Raw genomic sequence first — 8,285 nt, forward strand, 5'->3', positions numbered from 1 at the left:
ATCCAGTGTCTGCAAAAATTGGCTAGCAGCAGGGATCCTGGGGTTAAAAGCATTCCCAGGAATGTGACCTGTTGCAAACAGAACTGAACTTTTTCTGCGACACCCTTTTTCAGAAAACACAACAATGACACCGTGTCCCTCTGACATGCCTCCTTAGAGGGGCTACTGTGCATAATAATAAAGTGGAACCATGCTGTGGCTGCCAGTTGGCAACCACCTGCTCGAGGGCAATTAAGAAGACTGCCGGTGAGTCAACAAAGCCCCGGGGCAAGTGGCACCAGGTATATTGTTGTCCCTTAAAAATAAAAGCCATAAGGGGCTGATTCTCGGGTGATAATGGTATAGAGAAAAATGCATTGGCCAAATCAAAAACACTTTAAAATTGGGTCTCGGGTGGTACTGCTGTAAGGATGGTACTAAGATCTGACATGACCGGTGTTAGGGCTGTGATCAGCCCATTGATGGCTCTGAGATCCTGTGTAAAGCGGTATGAGCCATCTGGCTTTTTGACAGGATTTACTGGAGTATTATGAGGAGAGCAGGTTCTCTTAAGTATGCATTGCTTGCAGAAAGATTGAATCATGGGTGCTAAGGAATCTTCCTTGCCTTTAGTAAAAGAGTTCTGCTTTTGGTATATTGGTGTATGTGGTTTTGTGAGTGCTGTATATGGGGTGCAGTCCAGGAATCCCACGTCATATGGTCCGGTGGACCATGTGCTGTCAGGAACTGGAAAATCTAAAAAGGGCAGTTGGAAGATTGTATTGACATTAATCCTTCCCTTTGGGTCAACAACCAGTGACATTCCCAGAGATCCCATCAGGTCTCTTCTTAACAGGTTAACTGGACAACTAGGTAATACCTTGAATGAGTGATGTGTAATGTATTCTCCATGTACTGTATATATGGGGATATGAGGTGTGCGTCTTGTAGGGGTGATGACTCTGTTTATTTCCACAGAGGGCCGACCAGGTGTAGTTGGACCTGACCAGGTTCGGAGGACAGAACACGTCGCTCATGTATCTACTAAGAAGTCTATCAGGAATTGTCTTAAATCCAATGTGATTATTGGGTTTTCATCAGCCTGGTCAGAGATCTCTAACATAGTGGTGGTGGAGTCCCTGTACATGGGGCTTGGACGACTTAGGCAGCTCAAAACATCCTGCAGCATCCTTTGTCAATAACTGGGCAACAATGTTTGGGGCATCTAAAGTGGTCCAGTTGTCAATAATCATTTTAGCAGTGGGTCATGTTCAGGAAGTATTCCATTAATCAGTGACTGAGTAAATACTATACTCAGATCTCCTCCTAAACCTGCTTTTTCCTTCCACACTTTCCTAAACCTTCTAGCATAATCACTTAGTTTCTCATGGCTTTTGCTTGCATGCTAATGCAGTGGCCATGGATTTCCTATCTCCCTGTATTCTTACAAACTCATTGTGTAACTCTTCTCATAACATTTATAGTGTGCCTCAGTTATAAGGGGATAATCATTTACATTTGTTTGTGCAGGAGTTGGGATGGATAGGACATTTTAGGCTCTCCGTTCCATTTTTCAGGTGTGATGTAAAGGGGTCAGTGTAATAATCTCCTGCTCTACAGTTAACATTATAGGGGCATCCCTGTTGTCAGGTTCCTAGCACACTTTTATATTTTTTTTACATGTTTCCTAGAGGGTTCTTTAGGTTCCTCTGGGTTATTCCCCTTACCTTGGAAATTTTCCATAGTTGCAGTATAAATCACAGTATAAATATCAGACAGTTGTTCACAGTTATTGTTAGTTCAGTTGGTAGCTGCAGTGCTCGCTGACATCCTGTTCCAAGGACTGCTTACCAAAGCGCAGCTTAGGTCACGTTACTGCTTGCCCGAGGCAACCACAGCAGTGAGGATCCACCCAACCTCACCTTGGCAACCAGATTAGTACACAAACTTATCTTATATACAATATTTCTTATACTTCTATATTATGCAAGAAAATTCCTATACTCTATAAATTAAAACAGAGGCCACGAGTGTGCACAAATTCAATAAAAGATTTCTCAAATCTTCCAAACTAAGAACCCAGTACTTCTATGAGGGAGTCTACACTGCCACAGTGCTTAGGTTCGTAAGATATCCACAGGGACCCAGGGGAGGGCAGAGGTAGAAAAGAAAATTTACACTTACCCGATCCTGGTCCTTGTAAGGTAGGTAAATATCCCACTTCTGACGCCAAACTGTTAAGGCGATTTCTTGCTGATCCCAGATCAGGTTCCCTCTCTATCGTGGCCTCTATAACACACAAGCAGCTCAATCAAGCATGTAGTTATATCACTTCTCAAAGTTTAATATCACATTGCAGTTTATATAGTTAGACAACAAGGTGGAAGACACTTAGTAGTTAGTCAATAACAAAAAACTTAATTAACAACTTTGCTGAGCAAGATGTTTCAAGGTAGGAAGCCTCAAGGTAAGGATGGAGCAAATATTGACCTACTGATAAGGAGGATATAACTACTTTTGACACAACTCAATTATCTGCAAAATATAGCAAAAACACAAAAACAACTTAACTTCAAGACTCAGCAAAATTACGTTCCTTACAAGTAGCTGCACATTTCAGGCACCTTTAGGAGGAGCTGAGACACATATAATGAGAACGTAGGAGAAAAATGTAAACCCCATGAAAAATCTTTAAGGTCATCTCCCTATACATGGACAAAAGCTTCTCTGAGCTTGAGAGACATATGACATATAGATATAAACCAGGACCTTCAGGAACTATTAACTGAATCAGCGATAGGCTTGTTTGGCCACAGAAATGTTTGGCACAACTAGACTGCATTTACCTCAAAACATACAGCAGGCCTCTGCCACCTTGATCCTACCGGTACTTAGCTATGCAGGATCTGTTTGTAAAGTGGAATGCCACTAGGGGTTCATGGCTTTCTTTCAGTACTGCAAGACAATATTAAAACACAAATTTTAGGAACTTTTAAATTGCAATGGCAAATTTGTGTCAGGTGATTCCACAAAAGAAGGGAGTCGGAAGACCTAATGGCCCTGATTTATTATAGTTCTCCAAGGCTTGAGAGAATACACTTTTGTCAGTGAAGCTGGGTAATCCAGCAAACCTGTAATAAATTTCCGAAAAGTCAAGCTTTTGTTAGCAAATGTTTTCAATCCTGGACCAAATCCATTCCAGATTTGCTGGATCACCCAGCTTCAATGTTGAAAGTGTATTCTCTCCAGCCTTGGAGAACTTTAATAAATCAGGGCCAATGTATGAAGAGCACTAGGCTTTGTTCTTCCCATGACTGGGCTGTTTACATTCCTGGCCATACTCTCTTTCAGAAAGACAGAGTAAGAGGAAATGGTGGTGGCATCTATCTAAATGTGATCTGAAAAAAGGAAAGATAAAAACAGAAAGCATATTTTCCATTGTTAGACATGGGAGGGGACATTGTCCTCAAAGAACACAGAACAGAAAAAGTAATTTTCCAAGTCTACTGTATACATTGGGCAATATGATTACAGGGCTAAAATTAAAACCCTTTGTGGCTCATAGCTAATGGTATTATTAAGAATAGAAAAGGGGCATTTCAAAATCATAAAGCTAAAAGATCATTTTTATAATTTTAAAATTATAAAAAGCACACTAAAAGATGTAAAAAGGAATCAAATGCACAAAAATTAAAATTAAAGACAGATTGCAAAGGAAATTAGGTCAAATCCAACAAAAAATGTAAAATATATCAGCAAAAAGATCAGGTCAGATTATGCAAGTCTATTAAAGGTTGTCTGGGGGTTAGTAACTGGGAATAAAGAAAAAGCAGATTTTCTAATAATTTTTTTTTAGCTTTGTGTACACTATACAAAAATGGTAGAACTCAAGTCCAAAATCCATATAGTAATGTCACAGCCTTAAAGGAACCTTGCACCTTGCTCAAAATTGATATGATTGAACAGTTGGAGTTTGTCCTTAAAAAGCTGAGAGCTGTTATTTCAAAGCCATTGATTCTAACTCTTTGATCACTAGCATGGTACCAATGAATTGCCATAAGGCTAATGTGGTACTTATCTTTAAAAAGGGAGCAAAGTCAAGTAATCAAGTAATTACAGACCGAGAAGAGTTTTTGTTAGAAAATATTAAGTAATTAGTCATAGTCAGCATGGATTCAAGAAAGACCAAATTTACTCTCTTTGTTATGAGGAAGTAAGTAAACAGCTGGACAATGAAGTAGCAGTTGATATAGTGTACTTGCATTTGACACAGTAACCCATAGATGGGTAATGTGCAAGTTAGGGTCAAAAGGTTTATAATATGTAAATGAATAGAGAACTGGTGTGTAGACCATATCCTCGGGTTATTAGTGGGTACAGTGTTGGGACCTTTACTGTTTAACATCTTTATAAAATTTATAGCATTTGGGATAAAAAGAACCATTTCTGCGCTTGCAGGTGACACCAAACTATGTAATGGAATTAAGTTGGGATATGTTTATTTCCCTAGTGATTGAACTTATGTTTTTTTTCAACCTAACCTACTATGTAACTATGTAAGTCCATATATGACATCTTCAATTTACAAGCAGACTTGGATGTATAAATGTAAAATTATGCACTTGTTGGTTAACAACATGCATGCTTTATACTGTCTGTGAGCAATACATTTGGGGAATTTAAAAACAGAAAAGAATCTGGGGGTTTTGAAAGATCCTAGATTTAATAATAGAATCCATTTCCAAGCTGCAATCTCTAAAGCTAGCAAAGTACTTTTTCGTATTAAAAGAGGAGTAGACTGCAGAGATCGAGATGTAATCCTACCCCTGTAGAAAGCATTGGTCAGACCTCATGTAGAATATGTCCATTTTTGGGCACCAGTTCACAAAATGAATATTGTGTAACTGGGGAATGTGCAGAGAAGGGCAAACAAACATATAAAAGGAATGAATAAGCTCAGCTATAAAGGGAGATTAGCTAAACTGAATCTATTCTTCTTTAAAAAAGCTGTTTAAGGGGGACAATGAACACCCAATATAAATATATAAATGGTCCAAATAGAGAACTTGCTTTACAAATATTCACTTTAAGTGTATTGCAAAGCAAAAGAGGGCACTCTTTGGGCCTGATTTATTAAAACTCCCCAAGGCTGGGGAGGATACACATTCATCAGTGAAGTTGGGTGATCCAGCAAACCTGGAATGGTTCTGGTTCAGGATTCTAAACATTTACTAGCAAATAGCAAATTACATTGAAGAAATCTATTTCTGGTTTGCTGGATTACCCAGCTTTACTGATGAAAGTATATCCTCTCCAGCCTTGGAGCTCTTTAATAAATCAGGCCCTTTGTGTCTGAGGAAAAGAAGCTTAATCTGCACATAAGAAAGGGATTCTTCACAGTAAGGTCTGTGAAATATGGAATAGGATCCCACAGGAAGTAGTTTCAGCAATTTCTATAGATTAAGAAACAGCTGATAAGAAACAGATATTTTTCTTGACACATAGAATATAACTGGCCATTAAAGTTTTAAAGTAAAGACAATTGTTATGATTATCTGCCTCTCCTGCTGGTGGCGCTGAATACCTGGTAACGATGAGCTTCCACTGGCCATTAGCAGATGGCCACATGCAGGAAGAGCTCATTATGCAAGCAGCTGGGAGCTCCCTATTTAAGGGTTTGCCCTTCTTTGAGTGCTTGCCAGATCCTCAATGTAATTTTGGCTCTCTGGCCTGATCCTGGTTCCTGTCCTAAAACCTGTTGATCCTGACCTGATCTGACCTGAGCTTGTGTACCTTTTGGTCCTTATAAGTTTATTAGTTAGTTGTTTTTGTCTGTGATATTTTCTGGATTGTCACAGTTTTAGTTTTTGTCTCAAATTATTTGTTCTTGTTCTTGTAATAAACTTGATTTCATGCATCAGTTACTGCCATTAGTGATCACCTGCGGCACTGCTAGTCCAGTTCATAACAACAGAGACTGTTGACCCAGGGAATGTTTGATTGCCCCACAAGATCAGGAAGGAATGTTTTCCCCTCTTGGAGCTAATTGAACTATGCTTTATAAGGGTTTTTTTTTACTTTCCCTGGATAAACTATGTCCATAGGGTTTTTTAGTATAGTCTAGTATCAAACAGAGTATAATATTTACCTTAAAAAAGAAGGGCTGAAAAGGGACTTTACTGGACAATAGGAATAGCCTATTACTAAATAAACACTCAACAGTATTTTTTGGGGAAATGGGTATTTCTAGGTTTATGAAAAGTGGAGAATTTATAAAAATAGATCAGCAAACCACCGTGGTGGTTTTTAATAAAATTGTTTTGTTATTTAGCAAGTAACATTTTATAAGAATCCTACAATCCATACATTGCTTTAGGTTGCCACTGCCAACTTCTTCTGAAAAGGCGACAATATATGTTGTATTGTTGTTGTACTGTTTCATTAGCATCAATACTTCCTGAATCACTGACTTAAAACATGTATGCTGACCAGAAACTAAGCTGAATTATTTTAATAAAGTTTTAAATTAGACTTTTTAGGTGGAAGTTACTAATGACAATTTTATATTTTGTTTAATTTTCTGCATTTTGGAGTATTCTTCATACATAGATTTTAATTTTGTGAATATATCTACTTTGAAAACAGAAAATGTAACTGTGCTGACAACTTTGTGAGTGTATGCGGTTCCAGAATAGGTTCCCTGTTCTGCAATTGTGGTAATGAAAACAAAGTTTTCCTATGGACTTTTTTTTTACCAGTTTTCAGTCTGTTTGATGTAACAGCAGACTGTGTGGGTAATCCACCAAGAAAATCTAATATATCTAAATGTGTGGGTGTCTCCAAACCTGTGGAATGGATTAAAAACCTATTCACAGGTATGTGTTGCAGTAAGAGGTGGTAAAATCTGTTTTGCTTTAGTGCAACACACATGCTTTTTACTCTGTGTGGTGTGTTGTGCCTCGCAGTACAGATCTGGAAATGCTAGTGAAACAAGCTAACCACTAGAGGCTCTGTTCGCCAAAATGTGGAAAAAAACTGAAATGCCAATAATCTTTTAATTCTTATCTTAATAAATGAGCTGAGAGATAAAGCTCATTTCCAGGGAAAACAAAAACACTTCTAACTGAACTTCATTTCCAATTTTTTATTTTTTCAAATAAAAAATTGGTATCCCAAATTTTCAGTCATGACATAACAGTTCACAAGTTTTCTTACTCCTTCTCCATGATATGAGCATGTCTGGTCGACTGTGCCCACATTGCTTCCTGGTGAGGTGAATTCTGCCTAGTTTCTGGTAATCCACACAGGAACCTACAGCATTCAGCAAAGACATCAAACGAGGACACAAGACTGGGCAGCAAGACCAATGAAGAGAATGAGATCACATTACAGTAGTCGTCTTTCATATGATTTTGAGGGTTCATACACAGATAAGGCGTAGGGTGCTTTTTTCCCTGGAATTGGGCTTTAATGGAATTTGTTTTTAGCTGATAATCTTTGCACTTTTTGTAAATTACAAGTATGCACTTTTCTGTAATAAACCAAAGAGGATGCATTTTGTTGCGGTGGGTTAGAAACAAAGTTTACTGCGCATATGGGGTCTTCAGATTCCTAATATTAGAACTGCAACATTTGATTATAACCTACAATCTGTTCATAATACTCCTACATTTCTTTACATTAATCTTGAATGCATAGCTGAATATGTATTAACTTTAGGAATCACTAGGAACGTTCTTTATGCCAATGCCACTGTTTAAAGTATTACGTTAATATAAGTTTTCTTAATGAAATCTTTAAAAGATTACATATAAAGACCCGATATGTAATTAGTATTCTAATGTTGTAGTATATATATATATATAGGCACTCTTAATGGGGGACTATCTAGACAGTCTGAATATTTTAAAAAACACAGGAGGTGCAAAAATTGGGAAAAAAAGTTGTAACCTCCAAGTATTCAAAAGATTTTTGAGAAAAGTATATCTATGCCAACCCCTTATTACTGTAGTAATACATAATAGTGTGTAATAATTCAAAGTGTGAGTGACATCTTCTGACGCATTAAAAGCGTCTTGGGCACAGAGGCCATAAGGAGTGGTACATATCCCCAACACCTTATGCAGCGTATCAGGGAGTATGAAAGATCAGCGTTGAAACTCATTGCCCCTGATTCATCAAGCAGAATCGGATGATCGCTCGCGCATTCGTATTCGCGATCCGAAATCGTACGTCGTCGCGCTATGCAGCAACTGAAAAAGCTTGCGGCGGGAGCCGCGCATCTCCGGCAGCTTTACACTGGCGAG

The 8,285-nt window shown here is 38.2% G+C and overlaps 1 long non-coding RNA gene across 1 annotated transcript in view; it reads right to left on the bottom strand.

Annotated features, from left to right (window-relative positions):
• Positions 1-8,285, bottom strand: part of LOC140331237 (uncharacterized) — a 166,541-nt gene that overhangs the window by 3,911 nt on the left and 154,345 nt on the right. The window contains exon 4 of the long non-coding RNA XR_011920901.1: positions 2,164-2,268. This is a non-coding gene — a long non-coding RNA (uncharacterized lncRNA). The remainder of the gene's footprint in view (positions 1-2,163; positions 2,269-8,285) is intronic.

The sequence above is a fragment of the Pyxicephalus adspersus genome, chromosome 5, assembly GCF_032062135.1.
Source record: "Pyxicephalus adspersus chromosome 5, UCB_Pads_2.0, whole genome shotgun sequence".
Taxonomy (NCBI): Eukaryota; Metazoa; Chordata; class Amphibia; order Anura; family Pyxicephalidae; genus Pyxicephalus; species Pyxicephalus adspersus.